This window comes from Amblyomma mixtum, chromosome 8, assembly GCF_055824585.1.
Source record: "Amblyomma mixtum isolate Tamu chromosome 8, ASM5582458v1, whole genome shotgun sequence".
Classification (NCBI taxonomy): Eukaryota; Metazoa; Arthropoda; class Arachnida; order Ixodida; family Ixodidae; genus Amblyomma; species Amblyomma mixtum.
In genome coordinates this window covers 81607129-81622615 of record NC_143019.1, presented here as the reverse complement: position 1 = coordinate 81622615, position 15487 = coordinate 81607129, and the positions used below count along the sequence as shown (strand labels likewise).

Sequence of the window (15487 nt, the reverse complement as noted above, 5' to 3'; positions counted from 1 at the left end):
AGCGTATTAGAAGCGAATCTCTGAATTGCATTTTTTTCCTCGGAGCACTTTAAAGACATCAAAATTCGAAGAAGAAGTTAAGATAAACGCAATTTAAGGATCGGATTTGTTACTTTGAGCAAAACGGGCAAACAAAATAATATTCATAGTGAGTTAAACCTTTTGTTCAGCTTAGAAATTGCGCAACCCGGAAAGTTGATAAAAGAAATCAGGAAGTTAAAGAACAAGCTGCAGGATCTTGATATAGCCAAGTACAAAACAGGTGTTGTGCCCCGCCGCGGTGGCTCAGTGGTTGCGGCGCTCGGCTGCTGACCCGAAAGACGCTAGTTCGATCCCGACCCGGCGGCTGAATTTCGATGAAGGAGAAATTCTAGGGGCCCGTGTACTGTGCGATGTCAGTGCACGTTGAAGAACCCCAGGTGGTCGGAATTTCCGGAGCCCTTCACTACGGCGTCTCTCATAGCCTGAGTTTCTTTGGGACGTTAAACCCCAATAAACCAAACCAAACCAAACCAAAAGAGGTGTTTGCGAGTACGCGCAGAAAGGCTATTTTTTGGAGAAGCTCCCACCAAGAGATCGCTGGAAGAAGGAAAAGTATACTCGATGAAGATTGACATAAAGGAGATAAGCAGTGACAACAGAGTCGCATGCGAAAGCGGGCGGTAGTAGGACATTTAAGTTCCTTGCTTGGTCCCACAAGGCTAGTGGAAGCAGGGTTTAAAAAAGATTTTTTGCCGTTGTTGCCAAGGCTCGACGACAGCGTGAGAAAACGCTTGGAAATACTAATTATCCTGGGTGAGATAGAAAATTCGAAGAGGACCTGGGCGCGGGAAATCTCCGGCTCCTGCTGGATTGGGCGCGGCTTTTTATAAGGTTTTTAAAAGTAAAATTGCGCAGGCATTCCATAGAGTTTTGACAAATGAATGTGATAAGCAAGATACGCCGCCGTCATGCCGGACAACACACGTACTTTTTATATCAAAGAGTACGACCCCTAAGTTTGCTTTCAGTGAAGTACCAGCCAGTAATGCTCGCCACTGTTGATTACAAGGTTTTCATGAACGTCAAGAGAAGCGTTTAGAGTCAGTAATTAAAGATATTCTACGGCCCCATAAAACCTGTGGCATAAAGGGACGAAGTATTTTAACAAATATTAACGTAACTAGGGGCATGTCAGAATGCTGCGGCACATTTGAGGATCACGTTGCAATGCTGCAATAAGATTTCGAAAAGGCGTTTTTGGTCGGGTTAACCACGATGTCCTTTTTCAATACTGGATGATGCCCATGTGGGCTCATATTAGAGAAAGTTCAAATGGCCCATGCAAATAGTTCTACTAGCATTATCGTAAATAAACAAGTGTTAGAAAGCTTTTTGATCAGGTCTTCTGTGAGGCAATAATGTCTTTTCTCCTTTATTGTTTGCCGTCTAAATGGAGCCATTTTGTTTAAAGCTCATTCTGAATGAAAGGATCAGAGGCTTTAGACTTATGGAAAGTGAAGTGAAGATATGTCCGTACGCAGACGACATAGCCGTTTTATGTCGGGATAGAAGTCTTTCGGAGGCCAAAAAAAAAGTTACTCGGTTTTGTAAGCTGACTGTCCGCGACGTCAACTGAGGCAACGCGTTGGGACTATGGCATGTGGTTTGGAGCAACACGCTTCCACTTTTTCGAAATGTGTCGTCGTCTGTTACACCTGCGAGGTACCTCGGAGTACCGCTTGAACATTATAAGCACCTTAAAGATTACTGTAGGGATCAGTTTGAAAGTGCACGGTAGAGAACAGCAAAGTGTAGTGGCCTTTATTTGTCAACGTTTGCACGCTCAACGGTAGGCAGTTTGTTCATTCTTGCAAAAGTGTGGTACGTTTCTTAAGCGCTCTCCATGTCAAGGGTTAGCGCCCAAAAAACGCACACAGTCCTCGCGATGTTTTTGTAGGATTCGGCTTGGGACATAACTCGTCCAACTTATCTGTTTCGCTCAGTAAAAAGTGGCGGGTTTGGTTTGGCCCATTTATATCTGCGGCAAGTAGTGTTCAGGTCCATGCTGTTACAAGATTAACGTGATTATTTTCTTCGTACGCATCTCCAAGTTCGGCTGTGTCATGACTGACCTGACTTTTTGATGCAGTTTAGAAGCATCAAATGCAGAAGTGCAGGCGGGTTTTCGCGACCGTGTTTGTGGCGCCTTTTAAAGATTAAGAAATTAAAGGTTTGATTCACACTATAATACCTGAGTTCTGTGGTCCGCAAGCAACTCAGGAAAGACTTTTTGATGTCATGTTAGCGGTTCCTTTTTATCGTTTCTTATACTGTGAACGGGAAGTTAAGGAGGTCCAAAAAAGTTTTAAAAGTATCCCACTCCGATCGTCAACGAAAAGTTTCTTCGTCCTTCTACATGCCTGTTAAAGCATGGTTGAGAGAAAAAGGCTGATTCGTTCCATGGTCGGTTGAATGCCTAATGGGCCGTCAACTGGAAACAAAAGACCACATTTTTCCTGACTGCTCTGCCGCTGTATTTCTCTGGGACGTCTTGCAGCGGACTTTAAGAGAGGGACTAGCCAGTCGCACCATAATGTCTAAGGTTGTTACATGTCGATAATGAAGAGGGCATGCTATTCGACTTATTCATGTTGCTCTGCCTCCACAGTGTATGGGAAGTGAGTATGGCTACAAGTTAGACAAGCTGATGTGGGTGATCGCTCAGCGAGGGAGTATGTCATCGAAAGTGTGGCTTATAGAAAAGAACGGTACAATGCTCAAAGAAACCCTCCTCAATAGATGCCATGTTGAGTGACCTGGCAAATTTGAAACATTTTTAATTTATTGCACAGCCTGAAATGCAGCTGTCACTTTGAATATTACTTAATTAGTGCGAAAGCACTACTCCGGACGTACCATCCCGGAGCACCGGAGCAAGAATCTTGGCTTGTCCTGTCTTGTCGGTTAAGTTCGGGTTAGTTTGGAGGAGGAGAGTCGCGCGAGCTTGAGCCAATGGGAGAAGAAGACGGCAAGCTGTAGCCAATGGGGGGAGGGAGCTCGGAAGAGTTCGGAGGAGCATCGCGCCAGCTGTATTCAGTGGGAGGAAGCTCGGGAAAGTGCGGAAGAGCGTCGCGTGATCTATACCTAATGGGAGGAGAGGCGAAGAATGAATGCATTCTTTAGCACGTCTGTTCGGTTTAACTGCGTTAAAACCCTACCGATTTTTGTCATTATTAATTTGCTCTGTTAGTGATGCAAGCTTTTTTGTTTTTGACCGTAAACAGGATATCAAGAAAAATGCGGCAATAATGCCCTTCCTTTCTAATTCCCTCTGCTTGGGTCATGAGGGAACCTAACATAAATAAATCGCATACTGACCTCGTGCAGTGGCCAGCGAACTTAATTTGTTCTCGCCGCCGCGGGTTTGAAATCCAGTCGCGGCAGTATTTGTTTTATTTCTGCAGGTTTGGCTGGCTTCATACACACAGACAACGAGTTTTTTTAGATTGGAAGCCTTAGTGAAAGCTTTGGGGTCTGCCCCTTTTCGCCGCCTTTAGTGTTCGTTTCCCCGGGGTGTCATTTCCATTTACCTTAATTAACATGGAAGGGCACCGGCGTCGCAGCGCCACTGACGGCGTGATTGCTGTGCGCGCGCACGCGGGGCACAGCTCTCGGCGGCTCGCAAACGCTACGCGCACTGACGACTAGGCCAGCTAGGCGTAGTGGTAGTGGCGACATTTTCCCTCTAGCTCGTCCTGTCCGGCTTCGTAGCTTCTCCCTTGCCCTAGCGTCGGAGAACATTCATCCGTAACCTTGATGGTGAGTTGGACGACCTCGAACCATTAGCGTATTTTTTGCTAGCCGGCGTTATTGCTGTTGTAGCAATAAATGCCTTGCATGTGCCAGCTACAGTGTCGTCCTTTGTTCCCCCTCACAGCAAGGCTTGCCGTTGTCGGCGTGCGCTCGGTAGCGCTCGCGATCATGTGGTGGGGTCGGCGGTTTTGAACTTTGTGAGAGACGATTTATGCGGAGAACGCAGTTATCCCTCGCATTAGAACCCCATAAAGCACAGTGCAATTTCGACGCTTTTTGTACAGTCACCACTTCACCATCGTCGCAAATGATCACACGCTAAGTTGATCGTCGTCGTTAAGAAGTTATCTGGTCACCTGGGTCACTGAGTACTATACAGGTATGTCCAAAGTATGCCTTTACTATCGCCTAAACATTCGGCTGACAACACCTTGATGTGACGCCCTTTTTCGCTGCCTGTTTTCTTCAGCTCCCGCGACTACACCTGCGGCCCCCTCTACAGTGCTTTCACGTCAGGCTTCTGTTGATCGTCTGGATGTTGCACCCATCGTTCCATCATTTCATCGGCTCCACTGGACATCCACACCAATTTCCCGTCCCTTCAGCTGGCTGATCCTTACTGCCGCACTATCATCGCTCGTCTCCACGGCCAATCAGCGGCACCCAGCAGTCCCTTGCGACGGCAGCTCCCCCTGTTTTGATTTGAACAAGGACGACTCTACCGATACACTTACTACCATACGGGTCGCTGGTGGTTTCCCGTTGTACCTCGCCTTTCGACGTTGCGTTTTGGAAGTTTAATTCTACGATGCCACTGCCGCTCCTTTAGACCACCACAAAACACATGAGAGTATCGAGCGCCGCTACTTCTGGCCCGGACTTTCTACCAGCTTCGCCGAATACATATCATCCTCTGCGTCGTGCCAGCACCAAAAGCTATCAACATCCCTTTCTACTTGCCGTCTTCAACCTGTTCTTTGCTCACCTGTGCCTTTTGACTCTGCCGCCATAGAGTTGTTTTGTCCCCTAGCTCTCACGCTAGCCGGCCACCACTGGCTCATCACCGCCATCGACCATAAGACGCGATATCCTTGAAACAACCCCTCTTCGCTCCGGTACCACTTCTCGAGTCGCAGACTATTTCCTGCGTGTGGTAGCCTTGAGTCATGGTTCTCCCCGTATTCTGGTCAGCGACCGTGGGAAGTCATTTCTTTCCCATATCCTTGAGAATGTACTCCACGCCGCCACACCGTCCACAAAACAACCTCCAATTATTACCTTCAGACCATTGGCCTCATCGACCCTTTTGGCCCCTTGTTCCCTACATATATCCATGTACATCAGCCCTACCCTAGCAACTGGGACAACATTATGCCTTTAATTACCGTAGCTACACCACTTGCTACCGCTCTTTCTTCCTAGTTTATGGCCATCAACCGTCCTCGGTCTTTGATACCACCTTCTCCTGTGTTCCTGCCTCTCCGTCTACGTCTCTGGGCAACCAGTTTGCTTCTCGTATGACCGACTGTCGCCAACTTGCCTGCGTCAAAACTGAAGCCGCCTAGCAAGAACGCAAGCTCTATTACGGCCAGCACCATCGCACTGCTTCCTTTTATTCCATTGATGAAGTTACCCTTTGGATCCCCCTAATTTCCGCATTCCTGACTTGTGAAAGTTCTTTCAGCCCTTCATTAAGCCTTACCCGTTACTCCAACCAACAACTTCCGTGAACTACCTCGTTGTCCCACGCACACCGTCGCTGTTTGTTGTCGAGCTCACAAGAGGTCGTTCACGTCTCGCGTATGAAGCCCTACTCCCGCAGCCCCTCTCCTGTCTAAACTGCATTCAGGATGGCCGCTTTCATGCCGAGGGGATTTGCGTAGGCGCAGGGCGAGAACTTTTCCCTATTTCACTTGTACTATTGGGGACAAAACTCTACAGGACGCATACCCGGGAAGCAGTTAGCTCCGTTATTAGGAAGTTGATTAAAACTGAACTTGCTTAAGTGATAATCGGGCTCACGCTCTTCACTGTGGGGCAGTGAAAGCAGATGTTCGCTGGAAGACGTTACTCATGGACCTGCATCGTTTTTTCCGCGTCCTCGAGACTTTTGTCCCCTATAGTACATGCCCGTCATCGTCATGGTTCGCCTGTGTTCTCAGGCTGGCATGCTGCGAACCAGGTGAGGCTGGAATAAAGACGTTTGTATAGCGGTGGCTCAAAATACTCCATCAAAAGACGTTCCCAGCACTACTCCATTTCTAAGAGTGTAAGGGAGGCTCGAAGAAGTTGCCAGCGACCCTCCTCGACAGTCACTCGCTGACCGATTTCTCGCGTCGTGACATTACACCACGACACCTGACGTTTACGTCCGTATTCTTCCTTTGCCTCGAAATTCAAGCCAGAGTATAGGCATACCTAGGCGGCCGCGTTGAAGCACACACTATTGTTTCGTCTCAAATGCTACCTGTGCTCCATGAATGTTTGAATTAATGAATGTTCGTTAATTCGAAAGGCGCCTGATGTGTGTCGTCCGAAAATTTTCTTTCGTCCTTGTCTCGGCGTCGGTTGCTGCACTCGTGCTGAACCAACTCGCCCAACAGCACGTTCTGTTCGAAGGGAAAGGCACAACGGCGCTGTGGGCAAAGGCAAAGGGTGGAATGACACAGCATTTTGTTCGCACGTCATTGTCCAAGAGGCTAGACCCGATCAGAGGAGAGTTTAGTCATCACCCCTACACCACCCTGAGCAGGCTGTTTTCCCTCCCATACTTGCCAAATTTTTAGGTGGCCTTCAGTCACTTCCATTCATTCTCCACGCCACATCGCGTGCATGCGTGAAGCCAATCTACCTAAAACCTAGCGGCGGTCACCGCCTTGCGTGCTTGCGACCTTCGATGGCTTCGCTGTCGATGCTGCGAAAACAACTCGACCCTAATAACAATGCGATTACTCTATTTACAGTACCCCGGTGACAGGATCAAACATTTTATGATCGGCAGTGGCTAGTTACAAAGCACTGTCCGCTGCGGGTTCGAGGCGAAGTGGGTAAGGCTTGGCAATGCCCAGTGAGCGGTTCGCTGCCAGCGTGCCGTTGGGCAGCGTGTCGCTGCAAGAAGCGCGTTACTAGCCTGGTTGCAGCGCATTCATGCTCCTACGTTACAGGTAAACTTATCCACTGCCATTTTTTGCACAAGATATCAATGATTGGTCTATTTCGAAATCCCCTTTCTGTAATCTATATCCGGCTTCCAATGTGACTGCTAAGGCTCTCAATTGGGCTAGTTGGTTGTTCTTGTCGCACATATTAACTAGCGCTTATACGCAAACACGAACAGAGAAATGTGAGACAGGACGCACGCTGTGTGATTCCACAGCAACCCTGCCCTTTCTATTCGGAGTAATTTTGAGAAGAATTGGTAACTACAGCTCCCGATGGCAAGCGGAAAATAAGAGCTAAAGAGCTAAACACTTCTTCAATGCGTCCATGAGATCAAATGCCGGAGAATATCATATCTATTTTTTTCGCCGTCTTACCTTTTGAAGAGGACGATAAGAGGCCGCCATTTTCCTCATTTCGCCCGCAAATTGCCATCTGAATACGTATGCGCAGAATTTATTTAGTTGACTGCTTTTCGTCCCGTTTTTCATAAAACTGCCACGCACATTCGATCTTTACAACGGCATTGAATGCCTTCGGTCTTCTTGGAGGCAGCCTTCATCCGTTAGATGCGAAAAGAAAATAGTCATCGTATTCCGAACGAGTGCGCTCGAAAAAGAATGTACCTCTTTAATTTGGAACTCACACAGAAGATCCCTGGTAAAAACGTCCGAATCTAAAAAATAAACCTGCCCTGATTATTTCAAGTAATTATAGGCGAATATCTAGCGTAAATGACACCAAAAACGGTCTTACCTTTCCCCAGTCCTCTAATAACACAGTGCGTTCCTTCTCGTGCTTTTGACGACTTGTACCTTAGTCCTTTTTTACTTGCTGTATATCAATGAAGCCCATTGAATGGATAATAAAATCAAACAATAACCAATTGTTGCCCGGAAAAATGAGTCGACAATGAATCAGTGATCAAATATCGAGCGTTTACACACCGTACATAGGTCGCCGGTTCGAATCCGAGCCGCGAGCTAGACTCTAACTTAACGAGTAAGTTTATGCTGCACAAAACGCTGAATCGTATGGTACCATTCAGCATATTCTGTGGCAAACGTTTAGCCCCCAACGTTTACACGAATGTCGGTACTAAGCGGCCCTACTATGACACCTGCCAGACAGGGATATATATACCGTACCGACCACGTTTGATTCCCAGTTGTGTTTCGAGGGCATCACGCTGCCGCCTGTTAATATTTATTGTATTGTGCAACCGCCTCGCTTGCCATGGCAACCACTGGGATACGATTTTGCTGCTATGAAGGCCGCCATCTTAGTTTCTGTCCGTGGAATAAGCATTACTCGGTAGCTCGAATCGTTACCACAGAGCTAACACTCTATGAAAATATTTTTTCACTCAACACTTCTTGCAATGCGTCCATGAGATCAAATGCTGTAGAATATCACATCTATTTTTTTCGCCGTCTTACCTTTTGAAGAGGACGATAAACATCGAAGTGTTATGTTTGCGGTCCCATCACTGCCCATCAGACTGCGCGAAGCATTGTTCTCACTCTGCTGTATCATCAGTGTTACTCAGTAAGGGGCTCTTCAGCATTTATTATTTTATATTATAAATAAAATCCCGTGTGTGCTTGCTAAGCCGATCCAGTCCTGATGCGTGCGTTTTCCTTGTTATAGGACAAGTGCTATCTGGCAATTCAGCGAAGCGGCTTTCGATTCTCTTGAGTCTTCCTTACTCCTACAACTGACAACTGATTTCTGATTTCAGATGTCAGCAAATAAAAGGCACTGGAGTGTCAAGAAAATGAGGATTTAATTTGTTATTTACCGTCAACTGTTGGCCGTTTTCAGCTTTTAAATCGGACGAACTAACATCGCTCAGCCTTATTGTTCCTGTTCTAGAATTACATGCACAGTTATTTCTTGGGCTAATTAAAATTTGTGCTTTTAAATGGACAGGATCAAATAACTGACGCTCACCTCTGTGAAGAAAACCACACATCTGACGTATATTTCCACAATAATTTGTTTTTGAAATGATCTTTTTATTGGTCATTCATGTGCGGCTTGGATGTCGAAGTCAGCCGAACAGACAAGCATTACTTCGCGGACTTGGGAGAGAAAGCTCGCAATGATAACAACAAGAAGGATCGCGAGAGAAAGTTAAAAACGCGGTCCTCTGTGAATTAACGCAAAAATATTTAGAGCACCCTTTTTCTCTGCTGAATTCTTTCTACCCAAGTAAACCTATCTTTCAATATTTTTATTACTCTTTCATCTGGGCTCGATGAGTAGACGCCTAGTTTATAAAATACATAACAAACCGCAACAATGACCAAACTTTCACGACTTTCATCGGTGGTAAGCTTCTACACACGCCTGTTATTCTGATAGAGCCATGAAACCGGGCGCTGGGGAGGTAACTGTGGTGAACTTACTCTTATAGACTCGTATGATACCTTGCTAACGGGGCTAAGTGGTTCGTAAGTTCCTGGTGTAGGAGGCAGCGGGCGTCTTCGTAGCCATTCCGGTCTTGAAGGGTTTTGAAGTGCTCCGGGTGTTCCTAGTACTGTCGGGAGTGGGCGCGCTCCTGGCGCTCCTGCAGATCCTGGCATTACAACCTGTGGGCGTTGACCTGGAGATCCTGGTCTTGTAGGCGTTTGGCTTCCGCCTTGAGATCCCGGCATAATAAGCTGTGGACGTTCACTTGGTGATCCTGGTCTTGTAGGCAGTGAGTTTCTCCCTTGTGACCACGGTCTAGGAGGAGTTTCAGGTTTCCATGGAGGCAGTGACCCGGACCCTGACCGTTCTCCTCTTGCAGGCCGTGGGATTTTTTCATGCGGAGGCCGGAAGTTGTCAGGTACGTAAGCATTAGGGTTGAAGCATTTTCCCAGGAATGGGTTGTCCCTCCTTTGATAGCACTCACAACCTTCACGGCAATGTTGTCCTGTCGTATATGGGTCGCACTGGTACGTAAGGAAAATAAGGAAGTCAATAAGGTGAACTGCGCCAAGTTGAGAAAAATTCTCTGCGGCTAATTTACCGTATAGCCATGAGCTTTGCTTTGAAGGCGAGGGATGCCAACTTGGAAGTGTGCCTCTTTACATAGATGAGCATTTTCTAAGGATATGTAATCTATTCACTCTGAAAGCTCAGCTGTTATTACTTATAAAACATGAATTATAAATCACGAGTTACACTAATGCCGGCCATTTTTAACAAAATTTTCTGCTATGTGAAGACAAGTTTTGGCTGCACAACCCTAAGGCTAGAATACATCAACATGCACTTCCAGATAGGGATCACGGAGTCTATTTCCCTCATGAACTCACCAGTTTGAATCGATTGAACACTATAAAACAAGGCACGGCTGCTGATACCGCAAGATATAATTAACAAGCGCCATAATCTCGCCTGTGGGGGCCTAGGCCGGGCCGGTATGAAATTTATAACTGATGCTATTTTGCCTCTCCATCAATTTACATGCGAAATAAGAAATTGGTAATATAAATGAATGTAAATAAAACATACATCATCTACAGAAAAGCACAGGATTATTAAGCTGTATTCCAAAAAAGGAAATTGTCTACAAGAAAAGCAAACAGCACCCTTTCAATTCTCTTTTCAAAACACGCTATATTACTTGCTGCAATGTTCGGAATAGGTTGTTAAAAGTGGTAAAAATCGAGCAATATTCATCCGAAATTATTGGTGCCGGTAACGATGTGGAACAAAAATGTAAATCCATCAATACATTTTGAACAAACCACAAGAGCCACTTATCACTCACCTACCCTCATCCAGTGGCTCATTTTGCGATCCCTGTTTATACACAGCAAACTTGTTTAACAATTAGGTCCTAAGCAACACATTTATCCAAGATGTCGTCATTCAGCACCCCTTTCCATTGTCCCCACATTCGTTTTTTATGTTTCCTTAGAGCACTACAGAAGTACGAACGATCATTCAAGAATTAAATATTACCAGCGCAAGCTTTCATTCTATCCGCCCAATTTACATAAAATGGTTAGCTGATTTAGTGCACAGCCTTTTTGCAACATAAGCAATTTCATTTTTCAACGTGTGTATTTCCACTCGCATTAAAAGAAAGCCAATATTACAGCTATATTCATTGACGCGAACAGGACTAGAATTTCTAACTATCACCTCATTTTCACATTACAATTATTTAGTCAAGTCGTTTAAAAGCATATTGCATCACGCCTAACTAGGTACTTATCAAAATTTAGGATTTCTTCACCTCATCAATTTGACTTTCGTTTAGAGTATTCTACTAATCTTTCTCAACTGTCTTTTATTGACAAAATTCAGCGCATGTTGTACTGGAAGTTGCGGTAGTGCACTGTTTGCTATTAGCTAAATTTGAAGGAAGAGATATTGTAGGCCCGATATTTCCCCTAACGAGGAGAGACTTATGTGAGAGGCAGCAAGCTGTTCGTACATCGAACGTACTTTTCGATTTTAAGACAAGTGACAAGGCGTTCCTCAAAGGTCTATACAGAAACCGTTTTCATTTCTCGCTTGCCCTCCTGGGTCACTTACGGTCCTTTCTTTACGAGAATTATATAACTATATTTGGCACTCATAGGTCCTTGGATATGTTGATAAAATGTTGTGCTGATAATGATGACGTCCTTTCCTGGTTCCGCCATAACTGCTTGGGGAGAAATGCCTCAAGAACAACACTGATTGTCTTCACTCTAGTATTGAAATACTGGCATTTACTACTTATATTTAAATATATTCTCACTATTACTTGCGATTAAAACCTGTACGTTTCTTCGTGTTCCTCCACATTTTCACTTGAGATATATACGAAACGAACATCAGAAATAAAACAATAATTTTATATCCCTTATTAATTGAGCTTAAATCGCGACACTGGTTTAGCCCCATCGCAGCAAATAGCAATAAGCTTCTTAGTAATATTAAAGGCTCTATGTTGTGGTATTTTTAACGCAAATTTTTATTAGCACTGTTGTAGCGAGCAGACTCTGTGTTATTGAAAGAAGACGAAGGCCCCCTAAACGCAAGTGTCCTTTGAATACCGAACGCTTGGGTCGACCCTCGCAAGTTACGTAGAACCAGCAGGGCCACAACCAACACCACCTAGACTTTTTAATGCCTCTCCACGATTCCTCCTCCGACGCGTGACGTCACTGCACTACGACGGCGGGAACAGCCACCACTCTACCGCTATGGTGGTTCGACCGCTGCGGCAGCACCTCCTGGCGGCCGCAGCCGCCGTTCTCCTCCCGCGCTGTTTCAAACCGCTCAAGTGCGGAGTTCTCCGAGGCGTATTTGCATATAAAAAATTGAAGATAATGAATTTGACCGTGTTAGAAGATATGAAAAATATCTCGTTCAATGTAAAAATCTTCGTTCGCATTTGTAAAAACTGTCCAATCTTTTAAAAGCTTACTTTATGCAGTTTTTCTTGTAAATTCTTGAAAGCAATCATTTGAAAGGAGACATCGCGATTGCTGTAAACATCATTACCGTCGTGTTTGAACATGTGCTATGTACATGTGCTGCACGTGTGTTACATGCTGTTCCTCCGCTGTTCTTTCTTTCTTTGTCATTTGCTGAATCTTCCTTGCCAGCTGTGAATACTCGAAGTGCAATCCTGGGAAACGTCTGTGAAAGTGATGTGTGCGTGTGACAGTTCCTGGGCCATTTGTTAAAATGCCAGGACACTGTTGTGTTCCCGGCTGCCGCGGGAATTACGATGGAGAAAAGCCTGTGCGCGTCTTCACTTTCCCAGCTGATACTGACAGAAGGAGGCGATGGTTGAACGCCATTCCACGTGCTGATTTCGAACCCGGAAAGCGCTCAGTGGTAAGCCAAAAAAGCGTGATATTTAATTTATTCCGCGACGTAGCTGTGTGTAAATAATGCGCTACAACATGGCCTAGTGGCTAGGCGAGTTGGAAATATTCTAAACTTGAAATATTTCACTGCGCTAATTCCTATTGCGCCCATGGAATTGATCATCTTAAATATGCTGACCTTATCTGGGCTGGGCTTTGCAGGTCTGCGAGCGCCACTTTAAAGAGTCAGACATTCGGACTACTACTAAGTATGTGGACTCAAAAACGGGCAAAGTCGTCGAGGCAAAACTGGAGATCGCTCGTCTCAGCTCCGACGCCATTCCCAGTGTATTCCCGAACTGTCCCGCGTACCTTTCCGCGCCCGCCACTCCGTCCCGAGAAGCACCCGCTGAAAAGAGGATTCGTCTTGAAGGCGCTTCTTTACGAGATGCCATCGCCATGTCACTGCAGACACACGAGGAGGAAGAAGCAAATAACAAGATTGAAACTTTCCAAGTTCTACTGGAGTGCCTTCCTCAAATGAAGCTTTCTGATTTTTGGAATGTTATTTCTCGACCTGCCTGCGTCCTTTTTCTCAGTCTTGCTGTTGATGACGTCCCTCGTGTTTTGTCGTCAGTCACGGTCTTAGAGGACCTCACGGTGAAAGTCTGTTACCGAAATGTGCAGCTGACTACGATCGGTGGCGTAGATACTATACCTCACAAAGTACACGATATCCGTTGCTTGACAGGTCTGCTGGATGCTGCAGAGTCGTTTCAAGGAAAATTGTTGTCTAAGCGCGAAGAAAAAATTGATGGTTTGCTTAAGTTGTTACTTTCCCTGCTTGAAGTTGCCTCTAATTGTGAACTGGCAGATGTTGAACAACTCAAGGCAGTTAGTTTTTTGAAAGAGCAAGTTTCTCTTCTTCTTGTCAAGCATAGCAGGTCATCCCGGTATTTTGCAGAGTTTCTGGTATTCTATAGTATTTTATTTACAGTTTCTCCGCATGCTTATAGGTTCCTTCGTAGTTCCGGAAACCTTAGACTCCTCATAAATCTACAATGCGTCGTATATGTAACTCTTACAACATAAGCCCCGTGACATAGCGGTCGCTGGACACTTAGAAAACTCATTTCATTGCTGCTCTTTTTCCTTTTTTCCCCTTTGTTTCCCTCCCCAAGTGTAGGGCAGCCAACTGGGCATCGCCTGGTTAACCTCCCTGCCTTTCCGTCCTTTTCTCTCTCTCTATGCTAAGAAGCTTGTCGCAGTAATGAAGGAGCATGAAAAACTTGTTGTACTCATGATGGACGAAATTCACCTGTAGCCTTATTTTGATTATAAGGGAGGAGCAATTGTTGGTGCAGCTATGAATAGCCCTATTGCAGCAAAAACAGCCCATGTTTTTATGATACAAAGCTTGCTTTCACGTCATGTTGTGCACATACTGCCAGTAGAGCGCATCAATGCACAGCAGCTTCACACTATTCTGCATAGCATCATTACTCAACTAGAGCATGTTGGGTTCAGTATAATCGCAGTCATAACTGACAGTGACTCAATCAACCGGAAGACAACATCACTTTTTGGGGCCCCCTGCAAACTTCAGAGTGTGTATCCACACCCTGCTGACTCTAAACGTCCTCTCTTTTTTCTGATTGATCCTGTACACTTAATAAAATGTGTCAGGAATAACTGGATTAAACAGCGAAATGCTGGAACATGCATGTTCTTTCCTAGCCCCACAGGACCTAGCATAAACCCACCTATACTTACAGCTTCATTTAAAACACTTCGAGAACTTCACTCGAAAGAACAGGGCAGCTGATTAAATCAGCACCAACGCTTTCATCTAAATCTCTGAACCCATCTAATATGGAGCGACAGAATGTCAAGCTTGCCCTAAGGATTTTCAGCCCGTCTACGGCAGCAGCTCTGTGAGCATGTGGGCCCAGACTTGATCTAGATCATGTGTCTGGTACTGCACAGTTCCTTGAAACATAACAAAGTGGTGGAACATCGTAAATTTAAAGACATGCAACAAGGGCACTCGACTTTGTGATGAGCTGCAGTCACCGATTACATCAGTGTCAAGTCCGCAGGTCCAGTTTCTGTTAAGTATAGTGGAGTGGCTATATCTGTGGCAGTCTCTCAAGTTTGACGCAGGCATACTTGCAAGAGAGACTCACAGTGCGCTCTGACTCACGACAGACACCTTAGTAATGGTAACTAGGTATTGCCTAGATGAAATGAACTTCAAGTATGTACTTTTAGGAAAGTTTCAGACTGATTGTTTGGAGAAGAGGTTCGGCAAATACCGCGAACTCTCCGGTGCGCAATACCACATTTTCATAAGACAAGTCTATCAGTCGGAGCGAAAGCTTAGTCTGCAGAACACTCTAGAGTTGCCGGAGTTTGAGGCTGCAACAGATGCGGTGGCAGAAAACGATGCAGTACTTGAAGTGTTTGACATTGAGGTAACGGACAACGATTATGTGCAGAAGGCGCCAAATCTCCCAGCAACCACTTACGTTGCTGGCTATTGTGCCCACGCTGCGTTCAAAAAGCTGTCATGCATGGATTGCAAAGAAAATTTAATGCTAGAAGATGACATTGAAGTAGAAGGTGGGGAATTAGTCCAGGCCTTGACTCGTGGTGGTCTCAAGTTTCCACAGCCTGCCATAGTAAATGCTGTTCTTACTGCTGAGATAGTTCTTGACAAACTGAGAATC

At 45.5% G+C, this 15487-nt stretch overlaps 1 pseudogene; it reads left to right on the top strand.

The window, feature by feature from the left end:
- The first annotated feature begins 12572 nt into the window (after nucleotides 1-12572).
- LOC149333194 (uncharacterized) lies at nucleotides 12573-14387 on the top strand (annotated as a pseudogene).
- Nucleotides 14388-15487: the final 1100 nt, after the last annotated feature.